Genomic DNA, 24,483 nt, shown 5'->3' with positions numbered 1-24,483 from the left:
TCAGCTGCGCAAAAACTGAGTCACGTTCGTGTGGTCGGCTTCCTGCCAAACAGTCTTTTCAACTCCTTAAGGATTGTCTTAAAACAGCACACTGCCTGATGCCGTATAAACACGGTCTGCGGTTGACGCTCGCGATGGATGCTTCGCACTAGGAAGCTTTGGCGGGTTTTTCCCATAACCTTTTGGACGGCCCTGGAAGACCAATCGCCTACGCCTCCAAAACAATCGCGGAATTAAACTATTTCCGAGTCGAGAAATAGCCTTTAGCAAAAATTTACTGAGTAAAGAATTTTTATGTGTAATTGACTGAGGGCAAATTCCATCAGTATACCGACCACAAATCTTTTGATCGATTTTGGGGCGTGGGTCTAAGCTCCGAGGAAAGACAGCACGATGTCTGCAGCGACGGGCATTCCGTGTTGGATGAAGCACTCAGTATCTCGCTACATCGCCATGCAAGCAACGACTGTTCTTTTGTTTTGGATTGACGGTTTTCACTGTTGGAATATTTTCAGTGCACAGTGTGGACGACCCTCGCTCTGTTCATGGTTTACTCTGTCTTGTCAGACGTAGACAGAAAAAGGGGGAATAAAAGACTACAACAGGAAGGAAATGAGAATGAGACATGAAAAAAGAGAGTAGCAGTGTGTGTATTATGCAGCAGTTGAAGAAGGAAACGAAGAGCAGAAGTGAATTACTGCTAATGAAGGAAGAGTAACTTGTATTTCACAGGGAGAAAGTGCAGCAGACCCATCAGAGAACAAAATGAAAGTGGCAGTAGTAGGAGAATACCAGAAAACGCAACATCGGAGCCCGCAAACTTATTGTTAAATTATAAACACAAGTTAAGGTTAATATATGGGACGTCTTACAGAGTAAAAATACACTACTGGCCATTAAAATTGCTACACCACGAAGATGACGTGCTACAGACGCGAAATTTAATCGACAGGAAGAAGATGGTTCAAATGGTTCAAATGGCTCTGAGCACTATGGGACTCAACTGCTGAGGTCATTAGTCCCCTAGAACTTAGAACTAGTTAAACCTAACTAACCTAAGGACATCACAAACATCCATGCCCGAGGCAGGATTCGAACCTGCGACCGTAGCGGTCTTGCGGTTCCAGACTGCAGCGCCTTTAACCGCACGGCAGGAAGAAGATGCTGTGATATGCAAATGATTAACTTTTCAGAGCATTCACACAAGGTTGGCGCCGGTTGCGACACCTACAACGTGCAGACATGACGAAAGTTTCCAACTAATTTCTCATACACAAACAGCAGTTAACCGGGGTTGCCTGGTGAAACGTTGTTGTGGTGATAATCATCTTGTGGTGCAGTTCTTCTTGTTGTCTCCGTGCTTGCTAAGAAAATGGGATGAGAAGTTCTGCCTTATGCAAGACACCTTTTTTTCTTTTGTTTCACCCATACATGTTTCAGCACTTTTGTGCTATCATCAGTGGGTTTTATTTTTATTTTTAACTGTAAATTTGTTGTTAACATATTAACATTTTCGTCGTTTCAACATTATGTAAAGGTTGCATTTGTAACTTAATTGGCGAAAAGTAACATACCTTATATTATATTATTGTCCTCTTGTTTTGGTAGCTGTTATGCTACACAATATATACAACATGTCATCTGCAAACAGCAAAACGTAATTTATTTTCTATTTGTTATGTATTTACGAACGGAAATAAGACTGTATCACGTTTTCTTTCAGTAACTTACAGTTTTAAAGTTGTGGTACGTTTTCCTGTTTTGTTGGAGAAGTAAATGGGCTTACTTCTTTGCCTGTGTTCGTGTGGTAATGCAGTTTTTCGATTGCTCAAAACATAGGCGGAGTTTTCGCTGCCATTACGTGTTGTTGTGGCTGTGTGGCGTTCATTTGTTTCGTAGCGTGTTCTGCTGGCTGAGGCGTGCGAGTTTGAATTGTATTTGGTGTTAGTTGTGTGTGGTTTATGTGGGTTTGCCTGTGTGTGATGAGTACTGGGGCAGAGAGAGAGTGTATGTGTGTGTGTGTGTGTGTGTGTGTGTGTGTGTGTGTGTGTGTGTGTGTGTGAGAGAGAGAGAGAGAGAGAGAGAGACTGAAAGAAAGAAATAAAGAAAGAAAAGAGAAAGGATTTGTGTGTGTGTGTGTGTGTGTGTGTGTGTGTGTTTTACTTGTATAGTTCTTCTATTGTGGTGAAGAGAGTTTTGTTGCAGAGTGATGTGTATTCATTGAGTACTTTCTTTCCTTGGGCTATTGATTTTTGGATGTGGTAGTTTTCTTCTATAGTTAATTTTTGGTATAGGCTGCTGCTAGTTTTTAGGATGTGAAGGTCAGTTTCAATGTTTGTTGGGTGGTGGTTGTGTGCTACCAGGTGGTCTGCAAATGTTGAGTGTGTGCTGTTGCTTTTCAGTGCTCTGAGGTGTTCATTATATCTGGTTCTGAAGGTTCTGCATGTTTGGCCCACATATACAGATTGACAGCAGTTGCAAGTAAGTTGGTAGATGCCAGACTGGCTGTATTTGTCAGTGTTGGTGGTAATTCTTCCAAGTCAGCTCTGTATTGTGTTGCTGGTTCTGTATGCTATGTTGAGTCCTTGTTTCTTTAGTATATTACCCACCCTGTGTGTGACTTTGTTGTTGTAAGTTATTATGTGCCACAAAACATTAGAATTCATCCAAAGCAACAACATCACAGAATTAACAAGTGACCCAACAAACCGATACCAAAGTAAGTTACAGAAAACCCTGAGAAACATAGAAACAATTTTCACAGAAACACAGATTAAAAAAATGATACAGAAAAATCCCAAGGCCCCCACCCTAAAATCATTGCCTAAAGTTCACAAACCCGGAATACCCATATGTCCATTAATTAACTTCACCAAAGCACCAACATACCACTTAGCCAAACACACACACACTCTGCTACAGACAGTATACAAATACACTGACAACAGAAGTCTAAAGAACTCAAGTGACTTAATAGAAAAAATTAAAAATGAAAACATACCAAACACAGCAACATTGGTTTCATTTGATATAATTTCAATATGCACACACATCCCAACAGAAGAAACCATCAACATAATAGAAAGAAACCTCCAACTGCAAGGAAACATACCCACAACAAACATACAAGAAATATTAGCCATACTCAGGCTCATCACAGAACAGAACTACTTCACATTCAACAGCAGATTTTACTCTCAACAAGATGGACTACCCATGGGATCCCCAATCAGTGGCCTCCTAGCTGACAATTTCCTCAACCAGATAGAAAAACAAATCTTTGACAAAATAGTAATACCAAAACAGTACAAAATAATATATTGGTACAGATACGTAGGTGACATAATTTGCTTAATAGATGAACCACTGTCCCGCATAAAAGAACTTCATGATAACATAAACTCCATCCACCCACAAATACAATTCACCATAGAAACACAAACAGATGAAAAACTTAATTTCTTAGATCTCACTATACACAAGAGAAACAACAAACATGAATTCACAATCTACAGAAAACCCACACTCACCAGCACCATTATTCATAACCAATCCAATCACCCCATAACCCACAAAGAAGCCAGCTTCAGATATTTACTGCACAGGCTGAACAAAATACCCATGAATAAGCATGACTACACACAAGAACTGAACACAATAAAACAAATTGCACAGGAGAGTGGATATGATGCAAAGAGAGCAGACAAAATAAACCACAAAATACAAAACAAACAGCACATAACCATGAAACACACACACATACAAACACAACTCATCACACAACAAATCGGCAGACTGTAAGCAACAAATGGCACATAATTACTTACAACAACAAAGTCACACACATGGTGGGTAATTACTAAAGAAACAAGGAATCAACATAGCATACAGAACCAACAACACAATACAGAGCAGACTTGGAAGAATTAGCACCAACACTGACAAATACAGCCAGTCTGGCATCTACCAACTTACTTGCAACTGCTGTCAATCTGTATATGTGGGCCAAACATGCAGAACCTTCAGAACCAGATATAATGAACACCTCAGAGCACTGAAAAGCAACAGCACACACTCAACATTTGCAGACCACCTGGTAGCACACAACCACCACCCAACAAACATTGAAACTGACCTTCACGTCCTAAAAACTAGCAGCAGCCTATACCAAAAATTAACTATAGAAGAAAACTACCACATCCAAAAATCAATAGCCCAAGGAAAGAAAGTACTCAATGAATACACATCACTCTGCAACAAAACTCTCTTCACCACAATAGAAGAACTATACAAGTAAAACACACGCACACACACACACACACACACACACACACACACACACACACAAATCCTTTCTCTTTTCTTTCTTTATTTCTTTCTTTCAGTCTCTCTCTCTCTCTCTCTCACACACACACACACACACACACACACACACACACACACACACACACTCTGCCCCAGTACTCACCACACACAGGCAAACCCACATAAACCACACACAACTAACACCAAATACAATTCAAACTCGCGCGCCTCAGCCAGCAGAACACGCTACGAAACAAATGAACGCCACACAGCCACAACAACACGTAATGGCAGCGAAAACTCCGCCTATGTTTTGAGTAATCGAAAAACTACATTACCACACGAACACAGGCAAAGTAGCAAGCCCATTTACTTCTCCAACAAAACAGGAAAACGTACCACAACTTTAAAACTGTAAGTTACTGAAAGAAAACGTGATACAGTCTTATTTCCATACGTAAATACATAACAAATAGAAAATAAATTACGTTTTACTGTTTGCAGATGAGATGTTGTATATATTGTGTAGCATAACAGCTACCAAAACAAGAGGACAATAATATAATATAAGGTATGTTAATTTTCGCCAATTAAGTTATAAATGCAACCTTTACATAATGTTGTAAACGACGAAAATGTTAATATGTTAACAACAAATTTACAGTTAAAAATAAAAATAGAACCCACTGATGATAGCACAAAAGTGCTGAAACATGTATGGGTGAAACAAAAGGAAAAAAGGTGTCTTGCATAAGGCAGAACTTCTCATCCCACGTTGTTGTGATGCCTCGTGTAAGGAGAAGAAATGCGTACCATCACATTTCCGACTTTGATAAAGGTCGGATTGTAGCCTGTTGCGATTGCGGTTTATCGTATCGCGATGTTGTTGCTCGCGTTGGTCGAGACCCAATGACTGTTAGCAGAATATGGAATCTGTGGGTTCAGGAGGGTAATACGGAACGCAGTGCTGGATCCCAACGGCCTCGAATCACTAGCGGTCGAGATGACAGGCATCTTATACGCATGGCTGTAACGGATCTTGCAGCCACGGTTCGATCCCTGAGTCAACAGATGGGGTCGTTTGCAAGACAACAACCATCTGCACGAACAGTTCGACGACGTTTGCAGCAGCATGGACTGTTGCTTGGAGACCATATCTGCGGTTACCCTTGACGCTGCATCGCAGACAGGAGTGCCTGCGATGGTGTACTCAACGACGAACCTGGGTGCACGAATGGCAAAACGTCTTTTTTTCGGATGAATCCAGGTTCTGTTTACAGCATCATGATGGTCGCATCCGCGTTTGGCGACATCGCGGTGAACGCACATTGGAAGCGTGTATTCGTCATCGTCATACTGCCGTATCTTCCGGCGTGATGGTATGGGATGCCATTGGTTAGACGCCTCGGTCACCTCTAGTTCGCATTGACGGCACTTTGAACAGTGGACGTTACATTTCTGATATGTTACGACCCGTGGCTCTACCCTCCATTCGATCCCTGCGAAACCCTACATTTCAGGAGGATAATGTACGACCACATGTTGCAGGCCCTGTACGGGCCTTTCTGGATACAGAAAATGTTCGACTGCTTCCCTGGCCAGCACATTCTCCAGATGTCTCTCCAACTGAAAACGTCTGGTCAATGGTGGCAGAGCAACTGGCTCGTCACAATACGCCTGTCACTCCTCTTGATGAACTGTGGTATTGTGTTGAAGCTGTATGGGAAGCTGTACCTGTACGCGCCATCCAAGCTCTGTTTGATTCAATGCCCAGGCGTATCAAGGCCGTTATTATGGCCAGAGGTGGTTGTTCTGGTTACTGATTTCTCAGTATCTATGCACCCACATTGTGTGAAAATGTAATCATGTCTCAGTTCTAGTATAATATATTTGTCCAATGAATACCCGTTTATCATCTGCATTTTTTCTTGGTGTAGCAATTTTAATGGCCAGTACTGTACAACAGCTACTTATGCTGCATTTCTCTTCTCCATATCAGATTCCGCAAGCAAAAGACGCCGCAGTGGAAAAGAATCTCCAGAAGTCATCGGTAGCAGAACGTGCGCGTAGCCAATATCAAAGGCTTTTCTTAATTATACAGTGACGGAAAAAGTGACAACTGCAAGAAGGAGATGTGCGACATAAACTGAAGTTGGTAGCCGTATTTCTATATCTGAAAGATGATCTCTATTCCAATTTCGCTCCAGCCACATAAGAGTGGCGCTAGTAGCGTCAGTATGAGGATGCAAATCAGGTTTGATATTTTGTCTAACTCTGACATGGTGAAACCGTGGCTGTGTACATTTAATGTAGGTTGATTCTTACAAAGAAGAAGACAGCAAAAAAATGGCTCTGAGCACTATGGGACTCAACTGCTGTGGTCATAAGTCCCCTAGAACTTAGAACTACTTAAACCTAACTAACCTAAGGACAGCACACAACACCCAGCCATCACGAGGCAGAGAAAATCCCTGACCCCGCCGGGAATCGAACCCGGGAACCCGGGCGTGGGAAGCGAGAACGCTACCGCACGACCACGAGATGCGGGCGAAGAAGACAGCAATCAGCCACTAATAATACTGCTATTTATTCAAGTAAATAGCGCCGTAACCGGTTTCGAACTGACAAGTTCATCATCAAACGGCTTTTCACAAGATTTACAAAATGCTCTTTACATAATCGTCAGTTTTCGATTTTTATTCTTCCACCGTGGCGAAATATTTTTGGTGTGTTGGTTCCCTACAGTAGAAATCAGTGTTAGAAGCGCCCTTTGTGAACATAACTAACCTCCAGACGATGAAACACAGAGTAAACAATTATGTGAGGCTAAGTGGTTATGGTACTTACATCGATTTTCGATTATGTAAAGTGCATCTTGCAAATCTTGTGAACAGCCGTCTGATGATGAACTTGTCAGTTCGAAACCGGTTACGACGCTATTTACTTGAATAAATAGCAGTATTAATAGTGGCTGGTTGCTGTTTGTCTTCTACTTTGTAAGAATCGACCTACACAAATCAGGGTTGTTTTAAATACGCGCTGTAACGGTCATGAGGCTTAGTTACCTTTAACAGTGGCCAAGGTCAGCTGATTTTAGTGAAGAATGCCTTTAATCCGACAAATATGGCATTATCAGCACCTCACGAGCCAGGTCGTGTAATATGGCTACGAGAAGCCGGATATTCCTTCTGCGGTATTGCAGAAAGACTTGGCAGGAATGTAGCCACTGTACAAGATTGATGGTAGCGGGGGTTCACGAGAATGTACCGTCGCAAGAAGACCGGGCGCCGGACGGCCACGTGGCGTTACCTAGAGGGAAGACCATCGTGTTCGACGTATGGCTCAGACATCTCGTCTGCGTCTACAGCAGCAATTTGAGCAGCAGCTGGCACAACAGTGACACGGTGAACTGTTACTAATCTGTTACTTTAGTGACACCTCATAGCCAGACGCCGTGTAGATTGCATTCTACTGACCACAAACCACCGCCATTTGCGACTTCAGTGGTGTCAAGCGAGAGCTCACTGAAGAACAGGGTGGAGGTCTGTTGTGTCTTTTGATGAAATCTGGTTGTGCCTCTGTGCCAGTGATTTCCGTGTGTTGGTTAGGAGGAGGGCAACTGAGAGCCTGCAACCAATTTGTCTGTGTGCTAGACACTTTGGACCTGCACTGTGGGGTGCGATGTCGTATGACAGGAAGAGCTCTCACGTGGTTATCCCACTCACCCTGACTGCGACTGATACGACCTGTTGTTCTACCATTCACGAACAGCATTCCAGGAGGTGTTTTCCAACAGGATAAAGCACGCCCACACTTTCTAACCTAAGGGAGACTGACGGAAAAAAACATCGAAGAGTTTCTGTAGAAGCTTAACGGCGTTGAAGTGTTAACGAGTCTGGAACTGCCTTCAGGGTATCATTACTTGTTTGTTATTGGACCGAGAATGCAGATAATACACTGAGTTCCTATGTGATGGGTGGCGCTATCCACATCGAATGATTCCCTTTAAGCTAAATGTGGGCACATGGACATTTGTTCATAGACTGGACGTACTTCTCAGTGAACATCTATTAAAATGCATAACGTGATATGCAGTACGTGAATATACCATCTGGCAACGTTAGAGAAAACTTCTTGCGCTGCATTTATACTTGCTTTTGGGCCGCATACGACCCGGGGCCGCGGGTTGCACACCGCCGTCTTAGAGGATTGTCTCGAGAATCAGTTTTCAGTCAGCAGTGGAGTGTGCTACACTGCGATTTCCGCAAATATTTTCTTCCAGGTGTGCTAGTCCTGCATGTTTCGCAGGAGAATTTCTGTGAAGTCTGGAAGGTAGGAGATGGGCTACTTGCGGATGTGAATTTATGAGGGAGGGTGGTATGCCGTACGCGAATACTTAAGTCAGCAGAGCCCTTGCCCGTGAAACGCGAAGATCCCAGGTTCGAGTGCTGTTTCGGCACTCATCTTTAGTCTCTCAGCGCACATTCCACTGTGCAAAGTGAAAATTTATTCTAATAATAATCCCACAGGTTGTGGCTAAGCCAAGTCTTGTCAATATCATTCCTTCCAGAAGTACTAATCCTGAAAGGTATGTAGAGGAACTTCTGTGAAGTCCGGAAGGTAGGAGACCAGGTACTGGCGGATGTAAAGCTATGAGGACGTTCGTGAGTCGTGCTTGGATGGCTGTGTCGTTAGAGCACCTGCACATGAAAGGAAAACGTCCAGTGTTCGAGCCCCACTCCAGCACACAATTTTGATCTGCCATGAAGTTCATGAACTAATATGTCTATTTCATTATTTTTGGAGACCATGTGTTTCTCCTTCTTCTCCATCTACGTGATGAGAGTACCAACATGACAACAGCCATTTTCACAAGACTTCTCGCAAACATTCCTGATTTGACGAACACTCGCATAGCCTGACGCACTTTGTCTAGTAGTAGTATGTTATTCTACCTTACGGCATGTCATGGGTTAAGCCCCTTCCACTTTTTTCTGTCCATAGCCAATCTTTTCATTTCTGAATATTTGTCTCCTTTGATATTGTCCAGCATTTGATACCTACTTTTTCCTCTTCCTCTTTTTCCCTCCAACATCCCTTCTATGCCTTCCTTCAATAAACAGTCTTTCCTCAAACAATGTCCAATCCAATTCCGATTTCTCATTCGGATGACTTTCAGCATTTCTCCAACTCTTCTTAAAACTTCTTCATTCCTTACTCGGCCTTCTCATTTCACTTTTTCCATTCTTCTTCACATCCACGTCAATAGTGCCTCCAATCTTCTTTCATCTTCCTTCCTCAATGTCCAGGTCTCCGCACTAAACAGTGCAACCCTCCAGATGTAACACTTGGCAAGTCTCTTCCTCAGATCTTCGTTTAGTGGTCCGCAAAATAATTTCTGTTTCCCCTTGAATCCTTCTTTTGCCATTGCAATTCTTTTCCTAATTTCTGTTGAGCAATACATATCATCCATTATTACACTTCCCAGGTAATTGAAGTTATTCAGCCGGCCGCTGGTGGCCGAGCGGTTCTGGCGCTACAGTCTGGAACCGCGCGACCGCTACGGTCGCAGGTTCGAATCCTACCTCGGGCATGGATGTGTGTGTTGTCCTTAGGTTAGTTAGGTTTAAGTAGTTCTAAGTTCTAGGGGACTTACGACCTCAGCAGTTGAGTCCCATAGTGCTCAGAGCCATTTGAACCATTTTTGAAGTTATTCACTCGCTCTATTTCCTTTCCCCCTATTTTCATACGGCATTTTCTCCCCTTTCCTCCAATTACCATGCTTTTCGTTTTCTTCTAGTTAATCTTCATTCCATATTATTCTACACCACTTTCCATTAAAATTGCTACACCACGACGATGACGTGCTACAGACACGAAATTTAACCGACAGGAAGAAGATGCTGTGATATGCAAATGATTAGCTTTTCAGAGCATTCACACAAGGTTGGCGCCGGTGGCGACACCTACAACGTGCTGACATGAGGAAAGTTTCCAACCGATATCTCATACAAAAACACCAGTTGACTGGCGTTGCCTGGTGAAACGTTGCTGTGATGCCTCGTGTAAGGAGGAGAAATGCGTACCATCACGTTTCCGACTTTGATAAAGGTCGGATTGTAGCTTATCGCGACTGCGGTTTATCGTATCGCGACATTGCTGTCGAGTTGGTCGAGATCCAATAACTGTTAGCAGAATATGGAATCGGTGGGTTCAGGAGGGTAATACGGAACGCCGTGCTGAATCCCAACGTCCTCGTATCACTAGCAGTCGAGATGGCAGGCATCTTAGCCGCATGGCTGTAACGGATCGTGCAGTCACGTCTCGATCCCTGAGTCAACAGATGGGGACGTTTGATAGAAAACAACCATCTGCACGAACAGTTCGACGACGTTTGCAGCAGCATGGACCATCAGCTCAGAGACTTTGGCTGCGGTTGCAGGACAGGAGTGCCTGCGATGGTGTACTCAACGACGAACCTGGGTGCACGAATGGCAAAACGTCATTTTTTCGGATGAATCCAGGTTCTGTTTACAGCGTCATGATGGTCGCATCCGTGTTTGGCGACATCGCGGTGAACGCAGCCCGGGTTCCCGGGTTCGATTCCCGGCGGGGTCAGGGATTTTCTCTGCCTCATGATGACTGGGTGTAGCGTGCTGTCCTTAGGTTAGTTAGGTTTAAGTAGTTCTAAGTTCAAGGGGACTGATGACCATAGACGTTATGTCCCATAGTTCTCTGAGCCATTTTGTTGCGGTGAACGCACATTGGAAGCGTGTATTCGACATCGCCATACTGGCGTATCAACCGGCGTGATCGTATGGGGTGCCATTGGTTACACGTCCTCGGCCACCTCTTGTTCGCACTGACGGCACTTTGAACAGTGGATGACATTTCAGATGTGTTACGACCCGTGGCTCTACCCTTCATTCGATCCCTGCGAAACGCTACATTTAAGCCGGATAATGCACGACCGCATGTTGCAGGTCCTGTACGGGCCTTTCTGGATACAGAAGATGTTCGACTGCTGCCCTGGCCAGCACATTCTCCAGATATCTCACCAACTGAGAATGTCTGGTCAATGGTGGCCGAGTAACTGGCTCGTCACAATACGCCAGTCACTACTCTTGATGAACTGTGGAATCGTGTTGAAGCTGCAAGGGCAGCTATACCTGTACACACCATCCTAGCTCTGTTTGACTCAATACCCAGGCGTATCAGGGCCGTTATTTCGGCCAGACGTGGTTGTTCTGGGTACTGATTTCTCGGTATCAAGCACCCACATTGCGTGAAAATGTAATCACATGTCAGTTCTAGTATAATATATCTGTCCAATGAATACCCGTTCATCATCTGCATTTCTTCTTGGTGTAGCAATTTTAATGGCCAGTAGTGTAATTTTGTGTTTATATCATCTAACATTTGTTGCATCCCTCTTGCACTCTCTGCCATCACAACCATGTTGTCTACATATGTTATACACTCCACTCTCCGACCACCTATACCAACTCAACCCGTATACTTCCATCAAAACTTTCATTAATAATTTCCTCCACATAGATATTGAACAGTGCTGGTGATAAACAACGACCTTGTCTTACACCTCTTTGCAGTTCAGTTTATTTACTCATCACACCTCCTATTCTTCGACTGCACTTCGACTGGCCCGGTGAAATCACCTATTCTTAATCGATTGGGAAATGTTTGGTACAGTTTGGAACAGGGGATGAAGCATAGCTGCTCTGAAGAAACTTAATGGCCTGAGCTGGATACAACATACCTGAAGAAACTTGAGGACTTTGTTCTGCGGCGTATAGAGGCCATTATCAAGGCCAAAGGTGAAGTTGACATGGTTGTCCTGGAGGTGTCTAAGATTTGTCCAGTCTGCTTACATTATATTCAGGTCCCACCACTGGGAAGAATTTCACGGATTTCTATCAAAACTGCATATAAACTATTGCAAAGAAGTCTTTGCTAAGAAGCACTTTTCGGGTTGTATTAACTCCCATTAACACTCTGCACAACAGAATTTAAGGATCACTTTTCCAAACCCCGTAATTCCCACCCATTGCAACACTTAAGTTTCAAGAATGGCTCAAAGGTGAGCACACCTTCCTCTGCAATGGCGGAAAAGCGTGGCGTCCTGCGACGACACCCTTGGGTGCGAAGTGTCGAAACTTTCGATAAAAAGGCTACAACTCACAATTTGATGTGAGGTGTTAGGTGTGTAAATGACGTCACACTGGGAAAAAAATTCACCAAAATTCTGCCCAGTGCCACCGTGGACGTGTCACACGATCGGAACGTCATCTCGCCCCCTCCTACCCACATTTCACCCCTTTTTTCGGCGTCTCAGCTGAGGAGGCCAGAACCAAGACGCCCAGCGTTGAAATAACGCGATTTTCTTATGAGTGGCCGAGGAAAACAATGCTGCAGCGGGTGGTATAAAGGGCATCAATGAAAGCACCCGTTTACATAGGGCGTTGATTCCCACACATTTCGCATCGAGAATGACGGTTCACAGTGGAATGAGCAACGGGAAGACGTTCTTCAGTATCTTTGACACTGAAGACACCCTTGCGGGTTTCAACCCTTCTCAAATGACGTTGTGGATCTGCATCTCCATTGAACGTGATCACACCCGTTTGGAGCGCAGCGCGACCGCAATAAACCTCTCGTGTACAGGCTGGCAGCACTAGAGACTGTGCAAAACCATTCCGCGAAATGTGAACGTGATTCAAAGTATCTAAGGGTGCTTATGCTTTTCCCAAAGCTCCTGTTTTGTGTCGTCCTGTAACGTGATCACGGGAGGATGCGTCATTGACACATGCGCGAATAAAACGAAAAAGGGTCCCTCTGAGTCACGGCAAAACCCTCGGAGGCAGCCGTCCACATTTAATGATAATTTTAAAAATGCACCTCTACAGGCAGAAACCGCGACGACGTCCGAGCGGTCGAAGACTGGCAACCCGTTTGACACTCTTTGATTCCGGGTGGCCTACCGTCAGGCGTTGTAGTGGCATAAGCGCAGCCGTGTATTCTGCCGACAAGCGCCCGGTACTCTCGCGATTTCAACGCTGTGCGTCGTGATTCCGCCCTCCATTGTAGAGGCGTCAAAAGATTGGGTGAAATGTGGGTAAGAGGGGGTGTGGCGGCCTTCCGATCATGTGACATGTCCACAGTGGCACTGGGCAGAATTGTGAGATTTGGTGACAATGTGATATCATTAACTGGCCTTATATGTCAAATAAACTCGTGAGCTGTGGCCTTTTTTCCGCAAGTGTCGACACAATGTGTTGGAGGTGTCGTTGAACGCGAAAGTGATGTCGCAGGGCGCCATGCTTTTCCATTAATACAAAGGAAGGTTGTACGCGCCTTTGAGTGAAATTTCAAATTGAAGCGAGTCCGAATTACTGGGTTTCGAAGAAAATGATCCTTTGGCTCTGTTGCGTAGTGCATCATGCAGCCTGTGTTTAGAAGACATAAAGTAACGTAATCGAATCAACAGAGAGAAAGATAATGCCTGTACTGCCACACTATGTACAAGCCCTTTATCCATGACTGTTTGGTTAATATTTATGGGGTAGCGCTGACTACTGTCAGTTGATTATAGTTAAATGAAGGTTTTACGAATGGAGATCTACTCACAATGAACAGATAACTTGTGGGATCAGTATTTACTAGCACAAATGTTTTTCTTTTAAATTTGCAGGGATTTGAAATTTCTGGGCTTATGTGTGGAGGTTACTCTTTCTAGAAATTCTCAGCAGACTAATTACCTCCTCTCTGAACACTATCCAGCGAGACAGAGGGTACATGAAACTTACTTTTATCTTGTATTATGGCTGTATCGATCGTAGTTTATCTGAAAAATATTTTCATTTCCAGATGCAAGTACAGGTATGGAATAAGTGCATTGGAGAGCGGACATGAGAGTTTCCAGATTTTTGAATGAGCCTCTGTTCCATTCCAGTAAACATTATTGCTTGAGTTTTGTACGTAAATACCTCACCATATAATTTCGTAGAATAGGTATTACAAACTAAGCTAATATTGTTGACGTCAAACCAACAAAAAGAAAGTCACTATTGCGTGAAAAATGTGGCAGGGTAAGCTTCTTGGCCAGTTTAACAAATTGCAAGCTCAGTTTTACGTTCTTATTTAAGGTGATATGGATATTTTTTTGTATGTAATTTCATTTTCATAAGGCCATTGATCTGTATTTTGGATACCCATAGATCACGTTTATTTGTTTGAAGCTGAAGAAAGTTAGTTTTCGCGAAGTTATGATTTCAACGGTTCGCTGATAAGTAGTAGACCTGTTCAGTTTACTTTTCCTGGGTTGGTTTGATTTGAAATTTGTTTGGGGAGGCTTCTGGAAATTTTTAGAAAACCAGGGTTTGCACACGCCTATATTTCCACTTCATTAAAGCAACCAGTTTCGGTCAGAAACGGACCATCCTCAAGTAATACGTAGTTTGTTAAGCTATGTTTTGCGTTGCAGCTGATTAATGATGTCACATTATGTTATTTATGACCGACACTGGGTGTTCTAATAAAATGACAAGCTGTGCGGAAACCATGGTTTTCCGAACATGGTTTGAAATCCTTAATTACACTCCTGGAAATGGAAAAAAGAACACATTGACACCGGTGTGTCAGACCCACCATACTTGCTCCGGACACTGCGAGAGGGCTGTACAAGCAATGATCACAGGCACGGCACAGCGGACACACCAGGAACCGCGGTGTTGGCCGTCGAATGGCGCTAGCTGCGCAGCATTTGTGCACCGCCGCCGTCAGTGTCAGCCAGTTTGCCGTGGCATACGGAGCTCCATCGCAGTCTTTAACACTGGTAGCATGCCGCGACAGCGTGGACGTGAACCGTATGTGCATTTGACGGACTTTGAGCGAGGGCGTATAGTGGGCATGCGGGAGGCCGGGTGGACGTACCGCCGAATTGCTCAACACGTGGGGCGTGAGGTCTCCACAGTACATCGATGTTGTCGCCAGTGGTCGGCGGAAGGTGCACGTGCCCGTCGACCTGGGACCGGACCGCAGCGACGCACGGATGCACGCCAAGACCGTAGGATCCTACGCAGTGGCGTAGGGGACCGCACCGCCACTTCCCAGCAAATTAGGGACACTGTTGCTCCTGGGGTATCGGCGAGGACCATTCGCAACCGTCTCCATGAAGCTGGGCTACGGTCCCGCACACCGTTAGGCCGTCTTCCGCTCACGCCCCAACATCGTGCAGCCCGCCTCCAGTGGTGTCGCGACAGGCGTGAATGGAGGGACGAATGGAGACGTGTCGTCTTCAGCGATGAGAGTCGCTTCTGCCTTGGTGCCAATGATGGTCGTATGCGTGTTTGGCGCCGTGCAGGTGAGCGCCACAATCAGGACTGCATACGACCGAGGCACACAGGGCCAACACCCGGCATCATGGTGTGGGGAGCGATCTCCTACACTGGCCGTACACCACTGGTGATCGTCGAGGGGACACTGAATAGTGCACGGTACATCCAAACCGTCATCGAACCCATCGTTCTACCATTCCTAGACCGGCAAGGGAACTTGCTGTTCCAACAGGACAATGCACGTCCGCATGTATCCCGTGCCACCCAACGTGCTCTAGAAGGTGTAAGTCAACTACCCTGGCCAGCAAGATCTCCGGATCTGTCCCCCATTGAGCATGTTTGGGACTGGATGAAGCGTCGTCTCACGCGGTCTGCACGTCCAGCACGAACGCTGGTCCAACTGAGGCGCCAGGTGGAAATGGCATGGCAAGCCGTTCCACAGGACTACATCCAGCATCTCTACGATCGTCTCCATGGGAGAATAGCAGCCTGCATTGCTGCGAAAGGTGGATATACACTGTACTAGTGCCGTCATTGTGCATGCTCCGTTGCCTGTGTCTATGTGCCTGTGGTTTTGTCAGTGTGATCATGTGATGTATCTGACCCCAGGAATGTGTCAATAAAGTTTGCCCTTCCTGGGACAATGAATTCACGGTGTTCTTATTTCAATTTCCAGGAGTGTATATACGTGTCCCATTTTCCCCACTGTAAGTTACTATTGCAGTCTTGGTCTCTTTTTGTTACTATTAGATCCTGTTCATCGAATGAGTCCCAAAACGTTATAATGTGAATTCACTCTTGGTCACACAGCACGCACAAGATATATTCGTCGCCTGCTCCACGCTTCGGCTTAAGATCTCCTCGATAAGACACGTGATGAATGCTAATACAAATCGCAGCATATCGGAGAGTGATAAAAGTTTCGTCTGCAATACGAGCGTTCGTACGACGGCATGCGCCCTTACTGTTAATGGAACCACTGGTTACATCAGATAAGTAAGGCGTGATCCGGAAAGAGATCCATCGCATTATTCATTTGCTCTCCTTTTGTAGCTGTTGACACAACTTACACATAATACGGCAATCTCTCGGAGCAATGCTGCAAGTAAAGGGCCTGCGGACGTCGCGTTTGTAGGAAAATTAGAGCAGGAAGAAAGGCTCTCTGTAGATGCGATTTGAACAAGTTGTTGCCCAAAAATATTTCGATGGTAACTCTTGTTGTTGTTGTCGTTGTTGTGAGGTTGTGAGCTTTAGTGCGAAGGTTGGTTCGGTGTACCTTTCCACACCCCTCCATCCTTCTATCCTGTTCCTGCTTCTTCATCTCATAAGGACTTCTCCAACCTACAAGCATTTGACACTGCTTACTGTATTCATCCCTCTCTCTCCAATTTTTATCCCCCTCACTTAACTCCACTACCACATTTGAGAATTCCCTGATTCCCCATAATGTGTTATGCTAACAGATACCTTCATTTAGTTATGTTCTGCCACAAATTTCTTTTCTTCCCATTTCGATTCAACACATTAGTTACGAGATCAATCCATCCAATCTTCAGAATTCCTCTACAGCACCACATTTCAAATTATAAAGTTCTTGTCTGAACTGTTTATCGTTCGCGTTCCATTTCCGTGCAAAGCTGCACTCGAGACAAATACCATTAAAACAGACTTCCTAACACTTAAATTTATCTTCACTTCATAGAGAAATTCTTCCGTTTTTGAGGCAGGCGACCATTCAGAATTGACAAACAATTGATTGAGAAAGGTGTTGGTCGCTAATGGAGCCCATTTATGGGTTTCTATACGTCATCATCAGACATAGATGTGGTAAAAATAAACCACTGCAACGTAAAAAAATGCCTCAGGGAAATATATACACTGTGAACAGTAGTTGCCATCAATACTGGCAATGAAATACAAAACCAAGCCACACAAAATTGGATACGTTAGGTACGGAAAATATAGCTCTCATATATGTGGAACCATGTACAAAACAGACCGTCTCCAACAGGTAGCGTTAGCAACCACAAGAAGCGTATCCACTAGGAATGCAAGTAAAGAACACATCTTTTATGCTGTATGAACTTGAAAGCCATGGGGAAACAACGAATGTGCAAACCTATAAAAACAATAGTTATATAATGATGTTAGTTGTTGAAGATTACAAGACGAGAGGAATTATTAAATGGAGCGTAAATTAAAACGAACTGCAAGATATACTTGCAGCAACATTGTGACATTGCTTCATAAACGGTTAGACTGTAGCATGGAATATGACGTAGTTGTATAAACAGTTACACTATAGGCATTGGTAACACAAATTTTGATTTTTTTTTACTCTAAGATATACGATAGTAAAAAGAAAAACGAATATACGCACATTATAAATGCATGTAACGTACCAACATCAAAACGTAATATAACAGACAATAAACTGATATCGCAACTTGTTAAAAACCTACAAACAAGCTATGATAAAAAAACGTGAATTTAAAGTTCTGCTGGACTTCATATGCACAACAGGAACTGCTTTTTGTCAGTGCCAAGTATATGTATACAAATGGGCGCTGGAAGTGTTGATTCTGTCTACATGGTTTCCAAACTTTTTGTTTGTCATTGCCACTTGCTTTGGAGGTGGACAGCTAGATCATCATTTTGTTATGTATATGCTATGTGATACATGTCACTCATTCCACGTCTTTCAGTACTACTATTCCTTCTGCCTTACCTTTCTCTCCCGTCTTGCGGATGCGCTGTGTGATATATGTTGCACATTCCGTTGACTTTTAGTATTACTATTTGTCTTGTGTCTTATCTTACTGTCTCTTCTTCTCCTCCCCTCCTTACTCCTAACCTCTCCACTTGCTCTTTATCGATGGAAGTGTCGTTAGTTTGACTTGATGTTAACCACTATTTTATTGTGACATTGCAGGGCATTGTAAATTACGGTGAAGGGTAATTTCTTGTCTCAGTTTGACAAAAAAATGGGTCAAATGGCTCTGAGCACTATGGGACTTAACTGCTGAGGTCATGAGTCCCCTGGAACTTAGAACTACTTAAACCTAACTAACCTAAGGATATCACACACATCCATGCCCGAGGCAGGATTCGAACCTGCGACCGTAGCAGCCCCGCGGTTCCGGACTGAGCGCCTAGAACCGCTAGACCACCGCGGCCGGCCTCAGTTTGACACTGCAACCTCTTATGATCCTCTGTGGACTGGCGTTAGACCTTCTGTTGGTTTTGCGCTGTATGTGTGTTGTCATGGAGGCTTGGTTCCTATGATATCTCAGCTTTTACTTTTGAAGGGCTCATATAAAATTTAATTTCTGTTTTGACACTGTATTACGATTAATCAATAATTACTGTTGTGTTGTGTTTTTGTTACGTTCTTTCTGTTTTTATGGATGACAAAATATTCATCTAATTTTAAGGCAGGATGATTTTACTAACTATACTTGACAATGATACTTCCTTTTCTCCATATTGGGATCAGCATAGCTTCACATTTTCCTTTTTTATCATAACTTGTCTGTAAGTTTTTAAAAAGCTAAGCTATGTTTTAGTTTGTTATCTGCGGTTTTACGTTTTAACTTAGATGTGTCACAAGTTTTTATGATGTGTATAGAGTTGATTTCCTTTTTACTGTTGTATATCCTTGGCCAATGAAATGTTATCAATGTCTACATGGCAACTGCTTATGTAGCTGTGTCATATTCCAAGCCCAACGGTAATCGCTTGTGAAACTAAGTCATAATATTCATGGATTTACATCTTGATTTTGTCTTAATCCTGTAAGTGACAAAATGTTTGTTTCCAGCATAAAAAAATACATGTCAGTGTGTACTCTTTGGGAGTCGCAATAAATAAAACTGCTCGGTTTATTAGATATTTTTAGGTCTACCATGTTGTGTGGAATGGTAAATATTCATATCAATGATCACGAGAAAATCAATTGTACTTGGAAATACCAGTTGTTTACCAGTGGTATAGGTACTGATCAGCGTCGCATAAAGGGGTTTACGTTTCATCTAATAACTCCTCTCGTTTTGTAATTTTTAACCGCTATCGTTCTGCATGAAAACTGTATATTTTGTTGTATATCTGATGAAGATGTATCGAAACGCGTCACTAAATTAATTTGCGACCAAGACCTTTCACAATTCATTGTGTGCCGCTTCAGTTTATATTTCCCCTTTTTCAGAAATGTTTTCCTTGCTATTGCCTATCTGCGTCTTATAACCTCTCTTCTTCGGCCATAATTAGTTACTTTGGTACCTAAACTGCAAAATTCATCTACTACTTTTAGTGTCCGTTTTCTTAATCTAATCGCCGTAGCATCGCCTGAGTTAATTAGATTACATTCCATTATGCTTGCTTTACTTCTGTTGATGCTCATCTTATAACCTATTTTCAATACCTATCCATTGACTTCAACTGCTCTTCCAAATCCTTTGCTGTCATCGGCAAATATTAAAGGTTCTGTTTTTTCTCCATGACTTTGATTTCCAAATTTCTTTCTGTTTTCGTTACTTCTTGTTCTATGTACAGACTGAATAACATCGGGGATAGGTGACAACGCTGTCTCACTCCTTTCTTAACTACTGCTTCCGTTTCACGTCTTTAGACAATTATAACCGCGGTATGGTTGTTGTGCAAGCTGTATACAGCCTTCTTTCCCTGTATTTTATCCCTCCTGCCTTTAGAATTACAAAGAGTATAATGCTATAAACATAGGTTTTGCCTTTCCTTAACCCATATTCTAAGATAATTCGTAGGATCACTATTGCCTCTCGTTTTGCTACATTTCTCCGAAACCCAAAATGATCTTTCCTGAGGTCGGCATCTACCAGTTTTCCCATTCTCCTGTAAAATATTCGTCAGTATTTTATAAAGCTAACAGGTTCGCTAATATTCACATCTATCAGCCTCTGTTTTCTTTGGAATTTATGTCCTCAAAAAATAGTAGGGATCTGCTGGCATTATCTGAAATATGTGGGAACAAGCGCTGAGCTGGTATCCAGGTGTCTTTACAGGTTTCCCGTACTGTCCGCGCCTCTGATTTGTGCATGAGTGGAAATAACCCAGCCTCGGCGCTGACCAGTCACACGCCAGCAGTGCAGACCGGAGCGACTTGCGGAGTGCGCAGGTAACACAGCGTCGGCTTACGTAACGGGCACCGAGCGACTCTGGCTGTGCATTCCTGGCGGGCAAGTGGCGTAACGCAGGTTATGCAGGCCGCAGATGGACGCCGTAATCGACTGTTTTGTTCGCCGAATATGTTCGCAGAATTTCTCAGCGCGGCTATGCCGAGCGGAGAATTGCTTAATTAAGATGCAAATAGTGAAGGTCTACCCATAAGTTGGCTTCCAGAAGGCGTGCGAGGAAGCTGCATTCCTCGGTTATTAGTGGCCAGGAATAGCCAATCCCGATTTAGGACGCGCGTTGTCATGTATCGAGCAGATGGTGTATGAGGGCGACAGACTTGGCTCGTATCCTGGAGGAGCAGGGGTTTGTTTCCAGGAACGCTACACTTTTCATTTTGTTTTGTTGTTATGTGTACCTGTTGCCAGATATTAATAGAGGCTCTTAATACCTATATGATCCTCTGACAGGTATATTACCTACATCGTCCGTGCAAGAGGTCCGAGCCTGATGCTATTCCTGTTACATAAAAGACGCCAGCTCAGTAACTACTGTGTCTAATAGATGTAAACAACAGATGTGAGTTCGACCAGTCAGTTATGAGCAAGGACTGGTCGTACTGGACGTGTGGATGTAGTGTGTCGCAAATCGCAATAGAGCAACGTCTCTAAATTAAGTATTCAAAACATTCTGCAGAATGTTTTGAAGACGCCAGCCGCGACTAGATTGAAATGCAGTACGAAGAATATTTATTTCGGGAGAAAGTCGTCACGGGTGACGAGACTTGGTGTTATCAATACGAAGCTATCACAAAACAACTAAATTCAGGAAATCCGATAAAGGGGCAGCACACTGATGTGATGTGATGTGTCTGTTGAATAGGATCATAAAGGAAGACTTTTCTGACAGTTTCACATAGTTGTATTAACGTTTTATGCATTGCATTCATATAGGGGGCGGGGGGGGGGAGGGAGACTATGTAGAACACGTGAGGTTTTAAAACCACCATCTTATCTTTTTCTGTATTTTCTTATTAATCAGTCTCTAAACTGTTTTCAGGGACAGCGTAGCACGAACTGTTCTAACATGTCCAGGTAAACATTTCCCCTTGTGGTTCTTTTGCAAAGAAAAATGTGCCTATCACTGTATCGTACAATAGGAAACATCAGCCCTTCACTTCGAGCTATCTCGAAGGAGTTCATCAGTGTTGTGAGTAGTGGGATTATGTCTGGTTCTTGCACAGTCATTGATGACCTATCAACATTATCTCCCCTCTGTGCATCCCCCCTCCTCCTCCCCCATCGCTCTAGGTGACTTACTCTGTTATCTGGTGTTTAATTAGGGTCTAATTTATTGTCCAAGGTGTTAAGCTATTGATCTGAGGGCAGATGTTGGGCTTTATTTAGGATCTAATTTATTACCCAGTTTATTATCCTATTCGCTATAATTTATTACCTAATGAGGGCAGACTGTTGGCATTTATTTAGGGTGTTTTACAGCCGTACGTTATAGCTCCATATGACTGTCCTAATCAAACATGGAAGTCCAATATGACAGAAGGTCAAAGGTCACCAAGATGCATGACACAAAAAATGTTGTGTAAGTCCACCCAAGGTCACCCCTATGATGTCACAGCGGACATAGAGCTGTGTTAAACTGGTAGGATATTTTAAAAATAAATCCAAGTGAGATAGCTTGCATATTGCAAGGTCTGTTAATCAAGAACATTTCTTGATCCTTCCAGACACGTATTTAGTAACATTACACCGAAAAACACGCTGTAGTTCACATAAGACATCACCAGCTCTGCGATAAGTATAAACTCTGTGCGAACAGGCTTCAGAAGGCCCAACGGTGCCGACCGACCACTGCGACGTCCTTGGCCGATAGGCATCACTGGCTGCAGATATGAAGGGGTCAAGTGGACAGCACAGTGGTTTCCTGGCCGTTATCAGTTTCGTGACCAGAACCGCTACGTCTCAGTTAGGTAGTTCCTCAATTGGCCTCACAAGGGTTAGTGCACCCTGCTTGCCAACAGCACTCAGCAGACCCAGGTGGTCACCCATCCAAGAGATAGCCAAGCCCAAAAGCACTTAACTTCGGTGATTTGAAGGGAACCGATGTTACCACTGCAGCAAGGGTGTTGGCGTCTAAAATATACGACAATAAATTTTAAGAAATGGAAGGGAGTTTGCTTGTTAAAAACAATTACTGATGTATTTTAGTGCGTCATTTAGAATATTATTTCTTTAGATATACTTAAACAAGAAGAAGAACCCTCTTACATCAAAAAAGTGGGTGCTGTAAGGTAGTCATCAATCGATTGTGCTTGCATCAGCCAACATTATCACGACCGAGGTCACTTTATTTAACGTTTTAAAATAATAATTGTGTGTCTGCAGACTTGGAAAAAAGGTGACAGTGCACAGCGACGAGACATGCAGCCAGCTGCCAGCCGCAACACGGCTCTAGCCACGTCTGGAGGGGGGCCAGCCATGAGTCATACTGCTGAGTGCTCACCTGCGTTGTGTGCCAGTTAATGTCATAGCCTCTCCTGCATACTGGCAAGTATTATCGACCCGTTTTAGGCCGTGCGGATCACACGCACGGTAGTACACCAGATTAAGCTTGCGGCTAAATGGTGAGCCAAACAGATGCGAGGTGGGCGGCTACGGTTGCCAACTTATCAGTTCCTGCCCTGAAGTCGCGTCAGCTGTATAACCTTACTCACAGTGCGCACATAATTACTTATCTAAGCATATGCAATGCCGGAAAAATAGGAACACCAAAGAATAATTTATGTAAAGTAAAGAAATTTCGGGAATGCATTTGTCTAGGTAATGCGAGACAAGGTGCTGCATATATGAAATGCTGGAACATTAATAACCGGTGTAACTGCTAGAATGTTGAATGCAAGCACAGAGAGGTGCATGTATTGTGTTGTACAGGTGCAGGATATCAGTTTGCGGGATGGAGGTCCATTCCACTTGGTCGGTCAATACGTGGACGGTTAGTTCAGGTTGTGGATGACGCTGCTTGATTTGAGAGTAATTCGGTGATCGTGCACGCCGACACTTAAAAGAACATGCTGGAATGACAATTAAATCAACACTCTAGCACAGCCGTTGATATACATCATTGGGGACATGTTGAAAATGTATGTCCCGACCGGGACTCGAACTCGGGATCTCCTACTTACATAGCAGACACTCTATTCGTCTGAGCCATCAAGGGCACAGAGGACAGTTCGACTGCAGGGGCTTATTCCTTGCACGGTCCCCGTGAGACCCACATTCCCAACATGTCCACACCACTACATTCGTAGTGCGCCTAATAGATGTTTGCCCAGCTAGGATGTCGATTTAATTATCATTTCATTCTAGAGAAGCTGCACGGTCATCAATGGTAACTGTTCTTTCGGAAACAGATACTACCTTCATATAGAGCATGTTGAGTTACAACAGCAGTATGTGGGAAAGTGTTATCCTGATGGAAAACACCCCCTGTACTGTTGTTCATGACTGGCAGCAAAACAGGTCGAACAACCGGATTGACTTAGAAATTTGTAGTCAGGGTGCGTGAGCTAATGACGCTCCTGTTGTCATACGAAATCGCACTCCAGACCGTAACGTCAGGTGAAGGTCGAGTGTGTCTAGCACATTGACGGGTTAGTTGCAGA

Source organism: Schistocerca nitens, chromosome 2 (assembly GCF_023898315.1).
Source record: "Schistocerca nitens isolate TAMUIC-IGC-003100 chromosome 2, iqSchNite1.1, whole genome shotgun sequence".
NCBI classification, from domain to species: Eukaryota; Metazoa; Arthropoda; class Insecta; order Orthoptera; family Acrididae; genus Schistocerca; species Schistocerca nitens.
Note: the sequence above shows the minus strand (reverse complement) of the source record.